The sequence below is a fragment of the Propithecus coquereli genome, unplaced genomic scaffold, assembly GCF_000956105.1.
Source record: "Propithecus coquereli isolate 6110/MARCELLA unplaced genomic scaffold, Pcoq_1.0 Scaffold81, whole genome shotgun sequence".
Classification (NCBI taxonomy): domain Eukaryota; kingdom Metazoa; phylum Chordata; class Mammalia; order Primates; family Indriidae; genus Propithecus; species Propithecus coquereli.
Genome location: NW_012154285.1, coordinates 467,256 through 484,299, shown reverse-complemented (window position 1 = coordinate 484,299; position 17,044 = coordinate 467,256).

The window sequence follows — 17,044 nt, the reverse complement described above, 5'->3', positions numbered from 1 at the left end:
TAAAATCGACCACGAGAATGGTTGCAAACTCTGTGGATGTAGTAAAGAGATGATTGAATTGTACGCTTAAAAAAAAAAAAAAAAAAACCCGGCTGACTCAGGCACTTAAAGCCTTGGCCAGGTGCAGTGGCTCATGCCTGTAACCCTAGCCTTCCAGGAGGCTGAGGTGGGAGGATCGCTTGAGCTCAGGAGTTCGAGACCAGCCTGAGCAAGAGCCCCAGCCGGACATACCTGACGCTGGGGCGATACAGGTGCTTTTCACCGAAGGTGTATTTTTAAAAGTGAATCGGGGTGAGCTATGCGGGAGCAAGGCACAGGAGATGTCCATCAGGCCAGCAGGTCCAATGTGGAAGAGCTCGCCTACCATGGGTGACGGCCAGCGGTTACTCAGCATCATCAGCAAAGTGGCGTTACCATGGAAACCACTCTCAGGCTCCGTGGTCCATACTCAGGTTGTTCCCAGGCGTGATGTCCCAATGCGCATTCCATAAAAACTGTAGCATGTTCCAGTGATTCTGAAGCTGCCACCTCCACAATTGATCCTCACATAAAGGAACACACTTCTCCATCTGTTCCTGGTCAAAGTGTAATTGTGCCTTTCCTAGGAACAAGTCCATCAATATGTTCCTGGACACGTCCCCAAAACAGAGGGTCAAAGGTCTTCTTTTTCCTCTCTGTCGGGTAATAAGGAAAGCAGGTGCATCTTGCCCAGCAGGTGCGTGGAGTGAGGCTGCAGCTTTCTTGGGCTCCGTCAGGGGCTTTCTGCTGTGCGAGGGGAGGAGAAATTATGCACTAAGCTTTCTTTATTGTTCTCCCGGCAGAACATTCACTGCACAAACGCCAGGAGTAATACTGGAATCTATTCGCTCACAAATGCAGGCCGCAGGATCACATATAATCCAGTTTCAGAAGAACCACAGAACTGGAGAAAGCACAGACTTGAGTGTCCATATGAAACGTGGGAATTGGCAAAAATAAAATTAATTCCCCAATCTCACGGTGCTCTTTAGTCCGTGCCCCTCTGTGTGTGGAAAGTTGGCTTTCAAAAGGAGCTTTTGAAAATGAAGCTTGATTTTGCAACCTCCAAAGCTCTCTGGGACCAGGAATAGCTTTGCCCAGGCTCAAGCCCCTGTATGTCTTCATTTTAAAGCCATTTAATGACACTGGTGCCCATTTGTTCATTTTGGCTCTGAAAGAAACATTGCACTGTACTAGCGGAGAGCTTGGAAAGTGAGTGGAAGGGAAAACAAGTAAGAACAGCAGCATTGGAGAGGGTAAAATAAGATACAAAAGGAGATGCTGGGTGGGGAATTAAAAATGGAAAGTATGGCATGATTTCTGTATGAGTCAGGACTCTTTTGATTACAAGAGACAAGAAATCCCACTCAAAATGACTTAAGAAAAAAAAGTTGAGGTCGGAGAGGAGCCTAGCTAAAATTAAAGTCTAGAAAGCTTCAGGCATAGCTGGATCTAGGTGCTCATACAGGTCCTGAATGCTGTTGCTCCCTCTGCCTCTCACTTCTGCCTTTCTCTGTGCTCCCTCCATTTCCAGGCAGGCAGAACGATGGACATAGAGGTGCCAGGCTTGTTTCGTCACCTGTCATTACTTCCAGTTCTTTTCCCCTAACCGCTTGAACAAAATAGTTAGAATTGATTCTCTTTGAACCATTACATCATGTGTCTACTTTTAAAGTCATCACTGTGACTAAGAGTATTTGATACTCTGACTGCTGGGGTCAAATGTCTGTCTCCAGAGCCAAGAAAAATCTCATCATAGACTGAAAAGCAGAAGTGGGCTCCTTCCCCGAAACATTATATGGTTTTGTTACCAAAAGAAGACAGAGTGCATGCAGGACCGGGAATGGGAGACGTTAATACAAAGATGGCACAGCTTTACCCGAGGACTTAGCACTCAGAGAATCAGCGCGTTGCAGAGGCCACGGGCCGCTTCCCCTCGGGAACCCACGGCTGCTCACAAGTGACTCCAGCTGTGTTCGCTTCCCCTCCCCACCTGGCACCAGGGGGCAGAAGCGATTTTAAAGTCTGCACCTCATTCACTCCTGTACCACACACGGGTGTTAGGAAAGTGCTCGTTTATTTGGAAAAAGGGTTCAGAAGTAGCTGAACAGCGTTGAATGTATATTTTGACATTTTTTTCTTGCCCTGGTTAATATTTTTGAGGTTTTGACATACTGTCTTTAAGAAAATGGCAAATCCCTCTTTTTCACTTCCCTTCTCTTTGCCCCACCCCAGCCCTATGCGAGCCAAAGGTGCTTGAAAAAGATAACAAGGTCTTTAATATTCTATGAGTATATGGGGTTTTTCCTAGCGGGCAGCTCTGGGGTACCGTCGGGTCAGGGAGGAGGAAGGTCGGCACGCACACACCTGGGCGACGCTGAAACAGCTTACAAAGCTGCGCTCAGACTCCATCAGAGCAAACAACAACCTCTCCAAACAGAAAGTAAATCAATAGCAGTTGCAGGCCGGGTTTTCCCGGTTCAGAGACTGACAACGCTGATACCGCACTTCTCTCTCTGATTCGCTTTTACATTTCGGCAGACGCAGGATTAGAAGTCGGCGGAGGAAGCGGTGCGCTTTGGAGACAGGTTCACCCTGCCCCACAGAGACGAGTGCGTTTAAGAAGATAATTTCCACGTACGGAACCAGCACGACTTTCAGACACACTTTATGTCAGGAATCTAAATGCTATGAGATGCTATAAAATCTAGCTAACCTTCCGAAGATTCCCTGTGCTAACTGTACACGCACGCACACACGAACCCTAGGATCGCAGCGGGCTCAGCCTGCACGGAGCCACACACGAGCAGATAAACAAAGGAAGAGGAAACACTCCAGCAGACAACATTCATGTTTTAAAAACAGCTTTAGTTAAGATCAAACTTTTCTACCACAAATATCAGAAGTTACTCACTTCTGAACTCCGGTTTCCCTTAAGGATACTGGGGAGCCGGGGCCGGACTGGAGAAGCAACACTGAAGCTAAGTTTCCGGGAACCGTGCGTACAATTCCACGGCAGCCCCGGCCCGGTGAGGAAGCCCGCACGGCTGCCACCGACCCTTGGGTGCAGAGAAGGAAAGTGAGACTCACAGTATGAGGATTTCCCTGTGGCTGGCAGAATGAAGACGTCCATGTCCTGAGCCTGTGGCTCCCAACCGCTGGGTCCGTGGCCTGCTAGGAACCCGGCCGCACAGCAGGAGGTGAGCGGCAGGCAAGGGAGCGAAGCTTCACCTGTATTTACAGCTGCTCCTCATCGCCGCATCAGCACCTGGGCTCCGCCTCCTGTCAGATCAGCGGCAGCGTTAGATTCTCACAGGAGCGCGAACCCCGCTGTAAACTGCGCATGGGAGGGGTCTAGGGTGTGCTCCTCATGAGAATCCAATGCCTGGTGATCTGAGGTGGAGCTGAGGCGGCCATGCTAGCGCTGGGGAGCGGCTGCAAATACAGATTATCATCAGCAGAGAGGTTGACTGCACAGTAAATGTCATTTGCATGAATCATCCCAACACCATCACACGGGCACACACGGGGTCCGTGGAAAAATTGTCTTCCATGAAATTGGTCCCTGGTGCCAAAAAATATTGGACACCGCTGCTCTAGACCCTGGAGTTTGTGAACATGTTACCTTCATGGCCGAAGGAACTTCGCGGATGTGATCGAGGTGAGTATCTTGAGATGGGATCTTGAGAGCCTGCAGGGTCAGCCTGGTGGGAGCCACGTAACCGCGGGGGTCCCCACAGCGGAAGGGGAGACAGGAGCGTCGCTCAGAGGAAGACGGAGCTTCTGCAGGAAGACATCGGAGACCCACGGCTGCGGGCTTTGCAAATGGAGGCAGGGGCCGGAAGCCAAGGGATGCTGCAGCCTCTCGAAGCCGGAAAAGACAAGAAAACGGGTCCTGCCTGGAGCCCCCGGAAGGGACAAGCCCTGCTGACACGCCGAGTGCAGCCCAGTGACGCTCACTGCAGACTCCTGACCGCAGGACGGCAGAACAACACAGGCGTGTTGTCCTAAGCCTCTTATGTGTGTGGGAGTTTGTTACGGCGGCACCGGGAAACTGAGGCATTCCCTAAACGTGAAAGGCTGCTAGAGAGATAGGGCAGCAAAAAAAAAAAAAAAAGATGGTGGAGAATGACTCTCATTTTTCACTTTATATATTGTTGAATCGTTTGAATTGTTGCAGCAAGCAGGTAACGTGTGCAAATGAAAAATAGAGATAGGTAATTTTGTTTAATTCCACAAAGAAAGAGCGGCCCAGCTGTGGGGCGTCCTGGGCCCCGTGTCCTCAGCTGGACCGCAGGCATCCTAACCGCCTGGCACAGCTGTCCTGAGGTTTGGAGGAATCCAGCCACCTGAGCCGACCCGGCAGCGCTCGGCCCAGAGGCTGCACTGAACTCGTTCCCTGCTCCTCGCCCCCCAGGGCTGTCACTGGCCGCGTAGCGTTTCGGCTTTGCTGAATTACTGGCGGCTGGCGCCCGCGGACCTGGCCACCATCTTTCTTCTTCGAGACGTGTCCCTTTTGCCCTCGCCCCCGTCATGCTTTTTATAGGTGTGAGTCAGGTGGGTCCGTTCCAACAATGCTTGGCACGTCCCAGCGCGGGGATGTGTCAGCGCCGGGACACCGAATGGCTCTCCCCAACGTGTCCGCCCTTCACGAGGAGAACGTTCCTCGGCAGGCAGGGTGACCTCCAAAAGTTTGCCGGGCCTGCTGGGAAGAGGCCAGAACGTTCTGCGGCTGACAGCAAGCCCAGGGCCCTGGCGTTGGCTGGGATGTGATTGCACCTCGCGACCTAGGTCTCATCCAGGCGATTTGCGGCAGGGCCTCTTTCTCCTCCCCAGCCAGACAGAAAATGACACCAGCGAAGACTTTCCCAAGGACGGGGAGGAGAACAGACACAGCCACTGCGTAAACAGAGCGCGGGCTGCGCCCTCCACCACCAAAAGCGAGTCTCGAAAATAAAGGACCTTTTTTCTTTAAATGAAAGACTCTGTCAAGGTTTATGACGAAACGGGTTTGAGTAACCTTGTCATTCACTCCCACCCAGCGCCCTGGCATCAAAGTGCGTGCGTGGGTAGCGGCCAGGAGGGCGGCCTCCCGCCAAGGCTCGCTTAGAGGGAAAGTGATTCATGGAGCTGGGGACACATTTCCCCCCCGAGGCAAAGCTAGTCTCATTACCAAGTGAGGAAATCTCCTTTGTCTTCCATTGTCAATTTTGTCAATTTTGCCAGGAGCAAAAGGAAACCTTTTTTGTTGCTGTTATGCAATGATGAAAAGAACATTGCTCCGTGAAAGCCTGGAGCCAAAATACGAGGCTGGAGACAGAAGGGGTTGACCCCGCGGCCTGGCAGAAGTGTGCAGGTGGCCGGCGGAGCTGGGCTGTCCGGAATGGGGTCCTGGGTCCGCTGCCGTGGGACAGTGGGACCCCCGGGACTGGCCCTGACGCAGGCAAGCTTATAACTCAGTGCCCCTTCAGTTCTTTACATACACACTCACCTTGTTTTTTTTTTTTTTTAAATAAGAGGAAAGAAGCAAACTGACTTTCCTATTCATTCTCTCATTCACTCACTCATTCCTTGGAGAAGCATTGTGGGTGCAGAGCTCAGTTCCGGGCGAGGAGGAAGCTGCGATGGGTAAAAGAAGCACAGTCCCTGAGGTCATAGATCTTAAATTTTACTAGGGAAAACAGACAGTTAATAAGGATGCGATTAAATACCTAATACTATCAATAAAACATTATGATGCTATGCTATAGTGTGGAAGAATGTTTAAAAACATTGTAAGCGAAAGAAGCCAGTCATGAAAAAAGAAACCCATAAGTTGAATGAGTCCATGGACATGAAACGTGCAAGGCGGGCAAGCCCCCGGGGACGGAAAGTAGACTAGTGGTTGCCAGGGGCTGGGGGGAGGGCAGGTAGGAAAAGACGTTCATGGGCACTGAGCTCTTTCTTGAGTGATGACCATGCACGGCCCTGAGTCTACTAAAAACCACCGAGTTACGTACTCTACAGAGGTGAATTACATCTCAGTGAAGCTGTTCAGCAATAATTACGATGGTACCTGTATAAGTAGTTGCTGGGTAACTTGCTGCCCAAGACGTAGTGACTTAGCAACAAATGCCAGTTATTGATCCTGAGTTTACGGGTCATGTGGGTGGCTCGGTGATCTTGGCTGGTAGCTGGAGAGAGGGCTGAGTGATCCCGGACGATCTCACCCACATGTCTGGCGTTGGCTTGCTGTCTGCTGGGGCAAGTGGGGTCACCTGGTCTGGCTGGTACAGGGTTCTGAGGATGGCAGCCACGCGTAAGGCTTCAGGAGCCCTCGGAGCTGACGCAGAATCACTTCTGCCACACCCTTGAGGACAGAGCAAGTCACAAAGCCAGTTGTGAGTCAAGAGGGATAGATTCTTTTATAACACTTATTGAGATATAATCCACGTACCATCTATTCACTCATTTGAGGACCACATCTCAGTGGCTTTTGTAAATTCACACTGTGATGCATCATCACCACAATGAACCTTAGAACTTTCTCACTGCCCCCAGCCATCGCCCCAACCCCTCCAGCCGCCACCCCCAGCTCTCCCCGCACTGCCTGGCAACCGCCTGGCAACCGCCGATCTCCTTTCTGTCTCTGCGGACTTGCCCGTTCCAGACAGTTCACGCACCTGGGATTGTCCTCTATGTTTCCTTTTGCATTTGGCGTCTTTCACGTCGCACGATGTTTCCAAGATGCATCCATAGTGCAGCAGTATCCATACTTCATTCTTTTTATTGCTGTATAATATTCCGTCGCATAGATGCTTCACACTTAAGAGGTGTCTATTCTTGAAATAGACGTAAATATTCTTTATGGAGGAGCTGCAAGTTATATTACAAGGAGCCTGGATAAAGAATGGGGGAGAATCGAGGCCATTTTTGCAGACAGTCTACCCAGCAGCATAAATTACTTTGTTGCTTTTTGCTCTCATCGATTTCGTACAGGTGACAATGTGTCCACTCCCAGGGATGAATCAGGATGGGCACAAGCCAAGCGTGGTCGTCCCGTTCCTTTTGCCAGTAAGAAGCAAGAGGAATCTGTGGGCATCTCCGAGAAAGAGTTTCCTTTCTCCTAAGGAGACAGCTGCACACCGCAGCACCTTCCCCGCAGGGTTTTCGAGGGTCATTCTGATCATGCGTGGCTTTTGCTCTGTGCACATAAACGAAGCATCTTCTAGAGCAGCAGTCCCCAACCTTTTTGGCACCAGGGAATGGTTTCACGAGAGACAGTTTTTCCATGGACTGGGGTGGTGGGTGGTTTGGGGATGATTCAAGTGCATTATGTTTACTGTGCAGTCAAACCTCTCTGCTGATGATAATCTGTATTTGCAGCCGCTCCCCAGTGCTGGCATCACCGCCTCAGCTCCACCTCAGATCACCAGGCATTAGGTTCTCCTAAGGAGCAGAGACCTAGGCCCCTCGCATGTGCAGTCTCGGGGTGGCAGCCAGGGTCCCGGGCATCCCTGCAGATGGGACCCATAAGGGAGGGACCGTTCGTTTCTGCACATCTGTTGAACGCAGGAGCATCTCTCAGGCGCCGCCAAGCCAGCATCATCTCACATTCTATCTTCCAAACCGGTCCCTGCTGATTAAAATGAGATTCTCATGAGTGGCTTAGGGGAGCACGTGGCTCTGAGAGGCAGTGAGCGTCAACCCACTAACGGGAAGGTCCTCTTACAGAGGAGGAAGGCTTCTGAGTTGGCTTTTAAAACAGTTTTGCGTGGTTCCTTCAGCACCTGCGAGGGGAGAGGAGAGAAGGCCGGGTGCACAAGTGGCCGCTGAGCCTATCCCTGAAGGATCAGCCTAACCTGGACAAAGCACCCCGGGAGAGATACCTAGCGGGGGGTTCTGCTGAGACTTCTTAAGGCTCAAATCTCCCAAACCTTCCTTCCCGACTTGTGGGCGGCTCCGTTCCTTTTTCCCGACTGACGTTGCAAGATGCTCGGCTGTGGTCAGCATTTTAGCACCTTGATCGGGTGTCCCCAGACTTCCCGGGTGTTTAAGGACCCAAACAGTGACAGTTCTTATCTATGGAAGTCCTTAGCAGGGCTGGGGACTGTGAGAATCTGATCGAATTTCCCATCAGCCTCGAGCTTAACCTCAGCGGTAACAACCAGCTCCCAGGGAGAGAAATCGATCGAGAGGTAATTAAGGATCATGTCGTATCGGGGAAATAATTATGGGCGGGGAGGACCCCAGATACCAGTTCTCAGAAGTCATGGTGGCCGGTGATCCATCCTCAAACGAAGACCAGAAGAGCCCTTTGTGGGGACAAAGCGATGTGGATACGGCAATCAAACAGGTCAGATCTCAGACATCGAGCCGTCATCATCACGGGAAAGAAATCCTGCTTTTTTGCTGAGGTTGCGCAGGAAATCCCGGGCTTCCCTAGCTGGAGGAACGGTTGAGTGGGGCTGGCCTGAGGGAGGTGAGTGGTGAATACAGAAGATCTAGTATTTGTAGGAAAAAAATCTAGTGTGTGCTAAATGCATTTCGCAGGGACTCCGGATAGGAGCAGAGCCCCACTGTCATTCAGAAAGCAGGTTAGACTTGACCCCCATCCTATTTCACGACCATAAATGTTATCCGTGATTTCTGCAAGTTCCCGCGCTGTGCTCTCGGGCTGTTTCCTCGCCTGCTGCTCGCTGACACCCCAGGACTTTGCAACCCTGGCTGTTTGCTGCAGGCATCCGCTCAAGGTGAGCCTCTTGGATTCATGGATGTTCGTCAATATTACGGGCTTACCAGGAGACGTCGCTCACAGAGCACAGACTAGAACAGGCTGTGCCCGCGAATCTTGGGGGCCTCCCCTGTGTCTTGTCCCAGGCAGGACAGGAAGTCCCCCTGCAGCTGCCTAGATGGAGCATGTGACCTCCGGGGTCATCACAGCAGGACGTGAGTGTTCCCAGCGGGCAGTGGCCCCCAGAGGCAGACGTGACTGGGTTAAAGGTCACTGTCGGGAGATGCCCCTGGACGGTGCACAGTGGGGAGGAGGGGTGCTTACTCACGAGGGTCCTTAAGCGGGAGGCAGAGGTTGGAGGCACAAGTGCGGCGTCAGAGAGAAGTAGCTGGACCACGAAAGCAGGTGGCCGTGAGCCAAGGGATGCGGCTGCTTCTAGGAGCTGGAGGAGGGAACAGACAGACCCTCCCTGGAGCCTCTGGAAGGAGCCAGCCCTGCTGACAGCCCACTTCAGTCCCGTGCATTAGGTTCCTGACATAACGAACGGTCACACGCGAGCGGCTTAAACTACAGGAATGTTCTGGAAGCTGGAGGTCCAGAATCAGGGTGTCATCACGGTTGGTTCCTTCTGAGGCTTGTGAGGGGGAGACTCTGCCCCAGGCTGCGCCTTGGCTGCTGGTGACCATCTGTCCTCGGGTCACCTTCCGTCTGTGCGGCTCTCCGTGCCCAAATTTCCGCTTGCTACAGAGATGCCAGCCGAGCTGCGTCAGAGCCCACCCTAAGGTGGGCTCGTGTCAGCTAATCACACCTGCAACTGTCCTGTCTCCAAGTGAGGCCACATTCTGAGGAACTGGGGGTTAGGGCTCCATCATATGGACTTGAGGGGACACAATTCAGCCCTGACACCCCCAGACTCTCCTGGACGTCTGGCCTCCAGGACCATAGAAGAATAAATGTTGTTTTAAGCCCCCACGTTTGTTTGGCCGGGCGCGGTGGCTCACGCCTGTAATCCTAGCTCTCTGGGAGGCCCAGGCGGGCAGATCGTTTGAGCTCAGTTCAAGATCAGCAAGAGCGAGGCCCCGTCTCTACTAAAAAAAATAAAGAAATTAGCCAGACAACTAAAAATATACATAGAAAAAATTAGCCGAGCATGGTGGCGCTTGCCTGTAGTCCCAGCTACTCTGGAGGCTGAGGCAGGAGGATTGGTTGAGCCCAGGAGTCTGAGGTTGCTGTGAGCGAGGCTGACGCCATGGAAATCTAGCCCGGGCAACAGAGCCAGACTCTGCCTCAAAAAAAAAAAAAAAAATGAAAGAAAGAAAGAAAAGCAGGGGCGGGTGCAGGGGAAAGAAATTGAGCGGTTCCAAAATCTCAACTAGTCAGCCCTCCACAAAACGCCCGGCGGTCTGTGGCCCGCTGTCCCGCGGGTGCGGGGAGGTCTCCGGGCAGGAAAGAGCAGAAGCAGAAGAGTTCCGGGGAGGAAGCGTGGGCAGCCTGGTTTCTCTCCTTTCCTCCCGTTCCGTATTAGGTTTTCTTCCCCAAACTTCATTCCTCTTCTGTATCCGCTTGTCAGGGAAACTTACTCCCAAACTAATCCCAGCGAATAGCTTTTAGAAATCTGATAATTTCTCCAACAGCGTGGTAGCCGAAAAACCTACAGGATTGTTAAATCTGAATCAGCAGGTACCTGGGGAGACTTTTCTTGGGCTGGGAACCGCCGGGCAATTTTCCCATCAGGGACCACCTGTTCCCGAAGAGGCCCTGCCAGGGCCCACAGGTGATGCTCGTCCGGTTCATCTTCACTTTTCTTTCCTCTTCCCGCTCAAGAGGGCTGAACCCTGCTCCTCCTTCTAGAAGCAGAAGCAATGCAAAGAGAGCTCCACGCAAAGCAAAATTCCAGCCAGGAAGAACGTAGGATTCAGACCCAGGAAGTGTTGACATTGTGTGCCTCAGTTTCCCCATGTGAAAATGTGTATAACAGGAGGATCTGCCTCACAGGGGCGATGGGAGGATTTAATGAGTTAACACATGGCAAAGAGTTAGACGGGCGCCTGGCACGTGGGGAACGCTGTCCTCATCTGCACACACCCCTGTCATTCGAGCGCCTGCTGGGTGACCCAGGCCAGGCTGGGCACCGTCAGGGCAGACCTTGGGCTGCTCGACAAGGAACGGGGAGAGGTATAAGCCGTCACGACACCCCCGATACACCCTCTGCATGCCTGGTTTGAGTCCAGGCCGGTGCTTGCACGTGGAAAGTTCTGTAGCAATGAGAACCCTCACCGGGGAGAGCAGCTGGATGATTCCGGGCACGGCCGAGGCTCCGTGGGAGGCTTGAGTGATGGTTTCAATCATTCCTCACTTTAGCTAAACTCATTCTGCCAGTCCACACTGCACAGCCGACCTGAAGAATCTGATTTGGACAGAAACGTCTCCATTTCAAGGATGTTTGGGATTCAGTCTCCGAATGTGACAAGGGGTAGCTCTGGAAGCATCAGGAGCCGCGCTGTGGGCCGCCACCTGCAGGGCGGCAGGGAGCCGCTGGATGGCAGGGCACAGGTGGGCCATGAACACACCTGAGCCCAAATTCCCCCTCCGCCCCTTCCCGGCTGTGTGTCCGCAGGCGAGCGCCTCAAATTCCCGGGGACTTGGTTTCCTTTCCTTCAAAGTGGGCTGGATGGCGGGGACCTAGTCCATGCAGCCGCTGGAAGATTTGCGGAAGATGCCGGCATGGGGTTGGACTCAGCCAAGCAGCGGTCACTGTGTCAAGGGGAGGTGGGTGGCCGAGTGTTCCAGAAACAGACAGTGATCCAGGTGCTGGGGGCAGGAGGCAGCGGCTGCAGCAGGACAGGGTGGCGTACGGCCTGACACAAAGGCCAAGTATGATGGGCTGCCTTGACATCTGGGGGGAAATGGGGACACCCCAAATGGCCAAACTGCAAGCCCCCTCTCCACTCTGCTCCCACAGGTGAGGTCCCCCTGCCACGCAACCCTCCTTATCACAGGGACCAGCATGGTACCCGCCTGTCCCTGAGCATCAGCCCTCAGTCCCCCGCCAGTGCACAGAATTAAGAAACAAGCCAGTCGCTTCCTCCCTTGGGGGTACCCAGCATCCTCTTGTCCCAACACGGCCTGCGCCCACAGGCCCCTCCTCTGCCAGCACGACCTCCGTGTGGCCCTGCGTGGCAAGCGGCGCCTGCCCCCCAGGCTGCGATCTCATCCATCCAGCGTAGGGTGTTGTGTCTGCATCCTCACAACCAACAGGGTGAACGGGAGGTGATTCCAAGAGACAGGAATGGATTCTAGATTCAGATGGACCTGGGTTCGAGCCCTAGCTCTGCCAACCAGCTGAACAAGCCACCCAACCTTCAGAACCTCAGTTTACCCATCTTCAATGTGCAGGTGATAACACCCAACCCTTATGACATGGATAACGCACATAATAGCCCACATATAATGACAGGTGACACAGTGGTGGGTACGTACGTTCGCACAGTTACCACACGGCATTGAACCGGATACTTAAAATGGGTCACATGTAAATTACATCCCAGTAGAGGTGATTTTACAAAACCACACAGAGAAGGTTAGTGATTCTCTGAATCGATGGTTAGGGTTAGGGTGCGAATTCAAACACGGGTGGAGAAAGATTTCTCAACACAGAGATTAGAACAGTTCTAAAGAAAGAAAGTTTATTTTACTTCTCAAAGGGTAAGAAGGGATTGGCACAAGAGAAAGAAAGGAGACGCATCGGCCCTGAGCAGAAGCAGCTCAGGATTTTATGGGGTCAAAGAGGAGAGAGAAACAAAGTAGTTGTGGCTGTCAGCTGGTAACAGAAGCGTGGCTTTCACATTGTTTTCTCTCCTCTGCGGGGCCGGCTGATCAGAATCCTTGGGATGTTGTCTGCTGAGAACTGGTCCAGGGGGGTCGCACCCCTGCTCCCCGTTTAGGGTCTTCAAGGCTGTGAAAACAAACTCTTAGAGATGACGAGTTAATCTTAAAGACAACAAGCCGAGTCTCAGGTGTTTGATCAAACAAAACAAAGGGCGGTCGTGCTGTGAGTTTATTTCTCTTACTCTCTGTTTGACAGTTTACCTTTCTCTGTTAGCTGGTTTATTAACAAGGCCGCCCTTTCAGCGAGGTGTGCAGTCCCTCCTCTAGAAATCCCTGAGTCTCCACCCTGCTCTCTCTAGCGGTTCAGGGAACCTGCTCTGGAATGAGGAGGTTCGGTTCAAAGCCAGGCACCCCTACCCCAGCTCTGCCACCTTGGGAGAGCGACTGGCCTCCCTAAGCCACAGTTTCTCCACCTGTACAATGGGGATAATGGTGGGTCTTTTCTCACAGGGCCGCTTGGGAGTTAAATGAGACGCTACATGTTAAGAGCTTTGCACTGTGCCAGGAACACAACAGGGCTCAGGAAACACATGTTAGCTCAGAGCATCATTGTCACCACTGTTGTTACCATCCTCCCCCGCAGAGGGCCGCCCAAGCCCCCTCATGTTCCCCAAGCCTTCAGGGAAAAGAGGGCGCCACCATGCGGGAAGTGCCCCAGCCTCTGTGAGCGCCTACTGTGTGCACAGCAGGATGGGAGAGGGAGGAAGGGGCGAGCAGAGATGAGCATCTGTGCCTGGCTGCAGGAAGACAGAAAGAAAGATGGGAGGGGAGTGAAGGGAAAGGAGGAAGGAAGGAAGGAGGGAGGGAGGAAGGAAGGAAGAAAGGGAGAGAGGGGGAAAGAGAGCGAGGGAAAAGATGGAGAGGAGAGAAGGGAATAAAGGAAAGAAAAGGAGGAGGGAGGAAGGAGGGAGGAGAGGAAGGAGGGAGGGAGGAAGGGAGAGTGGGGATGAGGGAGAGAGAAACGAGGAAGAGAGACGGGAACAGAAAGAAAGCACAGGCAGGGGCCGGGAGGAGCTGCTTTCCATCCGCGTCCCCCAGGCAACCTGAGCAGGGTCAGGAGAGGACGCAGGTTTGCAGGTGGCTCTCAGAGTGAAGGATTAACCTGCTCCAAAGTCTCTGTTCCTATTTGAGTCCGGACATCTGTCTCCAGACGGAGCTCACCCAGCTGTCCCCAGCACAGCGGTAATCTGTCCACAAACTCAGAATTCACCGCAGGGCAGCGGTTCTGCCGACCTGGGCGGCGGCCCAGCCCTCGCCCAGGGGACGGCCCCGTCCCCCACCGCACCCGACTCTGCAGGGCCACAGCTCCGCCTCACGTAAACCGGACCACCGTCTCCCCAGTCGTCTCCTCAAGACGGAGAACCTGCGACCCACAGCTGAGCTTGCAAACCAGCTTTCTCCGGAGGAAACCAAGACGGCTGGCCGGGAGAGGACTGCAAAACGGCCTTGCCGCGGATCGGGTGCAAACGAAGCTGTCTGTGTCCCCAGGACGCATCCAGAAACTCACTGAGGGAAAGGCAACGCCACTTGGAGTCTCAGAAAGAATAAATCCCTGAAGCGAAAAGAAAGAAATGCCTCTTTTGGTTTGTCTTTCTGACATTTGTTTTGAATTTGTCAAATACAAGCAGTCCGGCGTTTGCAGGGCAGACTGTGTTCTCTCTGAGTTCCTCCCCGGCTTCGGGTGTGAGACCGTCTAACTGCGGGGCGCAGCGGAAGGAGACCACCCGCCCTCCCCGTCCTGGCCCCGCTGTTTTGGTAGGAACCTCCTCCACCCCTCCTTCCTGGGGACGGTGGGATCGAGCCACTCGGCGCGTGCCATTCCCCTGGCCACGGGGCGGGTTGAAAGGAAGCACGTGGGCCCACGTGGTCCCATCCCCAGGAACCCCAGCAGTCCCACGGGAGCAGCGGAAAGAAACATGTTCTCTCTTCCTGCTACGAGGGGAGTGAGGCGCTGGGGTAGCCGCCTCGACAACTCTTGGAGCCCGAGAATGACGCTGACACAGAAACAGAGCTGAAGACGGAAAGAAATCGGGTCCTAAAAAATGACATCTAAGCCCCGACTTTAGCTGGGTTTGATCCAGCCATAGCCAGGCAGCGGGTCCCCAGGTTTTGTGGGACCTAAAATAAAGAAGCGGTGGAAGAGGGACCCAGAGATTAAACGAGAGTTAAGGTACAGTGTATCAGCGGGCGCGGTGGCTCACGCCTGTAATCCCAGCACTCTGGGAGGCCGAGGCGGGAGGATCACTTGAGGTCAGGAGTTCGAAACCAACTTCAGCAAGAGCGAGACCCGTCTCTACTAAAAATAGAAAAATTAGCCGGGCATCTTGGTGTGCACCTGTAGTCCCAGCTACTCAGGAGGCTGAGGCAGGAGGATCACTTGAGCCCAGGAGTTTGAGGTTGCGGTGAGCTGTGATGACGCCACGGCACTCTAGCCCGGGCAACAGAGCAAGACTCTGTCTCAAAAAAAGATACAGTGTATCAGTCGATTGCAATGGGGACCTCATTTCGATCTTGACTCAAACACACACACTGGAAAAATGAACACGTGCATAAAACACTTATGAGTCAATTGAATAGCTACTGGATGTTTAATGACTTTGCGCAGCAAGTATTGATTTTTTAGGTGTGATAATGGTAGTATAGAGTTTTTTAGAGCTCTTATCTTCTACAGATGCATATAAAATGTTTACGGATAACATGGCATGATGTCTGAGATTTGTTACAAAATAATACCTGTATGAGGGAAGTAGGCGAAGGTATAAATGAAACAATATTCACCATGAAACGGTAATTGCTGAAGCCGCATTTGGAGCACATGGGGTTTTATTTTAAACATGTGTATATGTGAACATGTTCTATAATAAAGAACTTGAACAATCAGTCGTTGTTTAAATGTTCTCTTCCCCAGCTGAGTGTTTGATACACCAACCTACGGCAGGAGCGTTTATAGTTCACTGTGAAGCATGATTTTCCTGTTAGATCAAATAATTGCTCTTCTAAACTAATTTTTCTCCTTTTTGATTCCTTGTTTTCTTGGATATGTTCAAACAGTGCAGAAAATGACAAGGGCTCGACAAGCAGAGACGAATGTCTCAAACAAATGACGGTGACGTGATACCCAATGCTTCAAATAAAATACTCGCCATTACAATAATGGTTTGAATTTGTGCATCCAATTCATGAAATCAAAGCAAAGTTCGTGGACGTTTGTTCAGTTGAAAATGAAATGTCTGACAGTTATAAACACTTGGAAGAGGGTCTTCCCTCCAGGTGAACCCTGAGGCCACGGCAGTTCCAGCCAATGCTGTGATCACCACTTTAGCAGAGACTCTAAGCCAGAGAACTCGGCTACGCTCTGCCTGGATTACTGACTCGCAAAGGTGCGTTATTACAAAGGTGTGTTGTTTGAAGCTGCCAAATTTGGGGGCATTTTGTTACTCAACAATAGAATACAGAGTTCTAGCTGTAAAAGTCTACATGTATTTCTTTATATGCAGAATAAGTGGACCTCAAAATGTTTCAAGGAAGTTGAAGTGGATACAAAAAAACCCATCAAAGCAGCTCTCATTTTCTGATGGGTGTCATTATTCAATCAGACGTGAGAAATGTTTGCGTCTTTGAAGAACTACTTTGTAAATCTGCCTAAGCGTCCTATAATGGTATCGAACTATTTTGTGAAAGCTCGAGATTCTGATTGCACTCTGTCCACAGTCAGATGGAGATCTCTCATCAGAATATTCAAACAATGGAGCATCCCGAACTTTCGCTTTTTGAAGCTTTTAGCAAATTGCAATACTTGAAAAAAAAAAAACTGGAAAGTAGAAAGGCATTGAAGTTTTTCCCTCTAGAAGCAGAGGAGGATCGGAACAAATTAAACAAATTAAACAGAGTCTGAAACGGCAGGCAAGATTTAATTCTGAAATCACGGGATAGTGCTCTGAAATATCCTGATCCGGAGGAAGAAAGTTTTGATCGAGTCCCTGTATTTAATTACATAAATTTATATCCTGTGTCAGAATGAAGTCAAATTGAGAAAGCTTAGAATTTTGCAGGGTCTAAATTTGGTAAAATATATCGAGAAACCTTAAGTGGAGGTGATTTGATAGATTTTGTGTTGTAAAAACACTTGTCAAAGCAAGGTCCTCTGAACGGAGGTGAAAAGGACTTTGCCTGTGAAAATATTGGGGCTAAATATTTATTATTAAGTTTAATATTTTAAAAGCTAATCAAAGAGACTATTCTTAATGTAGCAGCTTTGGTTCTGAGCTTGTGTGAGACAGACGACATCGAAAAAATGTGTTCTGCAGAAAAATAAAAGTGGCCCACTATTACAGACATACGTGACTAAGAAACGGATGAAAGAATGGGAATCTGGACCAAGGATAATTAGCCTACCTACGTCATTTTTTTTTTTTTTTGCCCCAA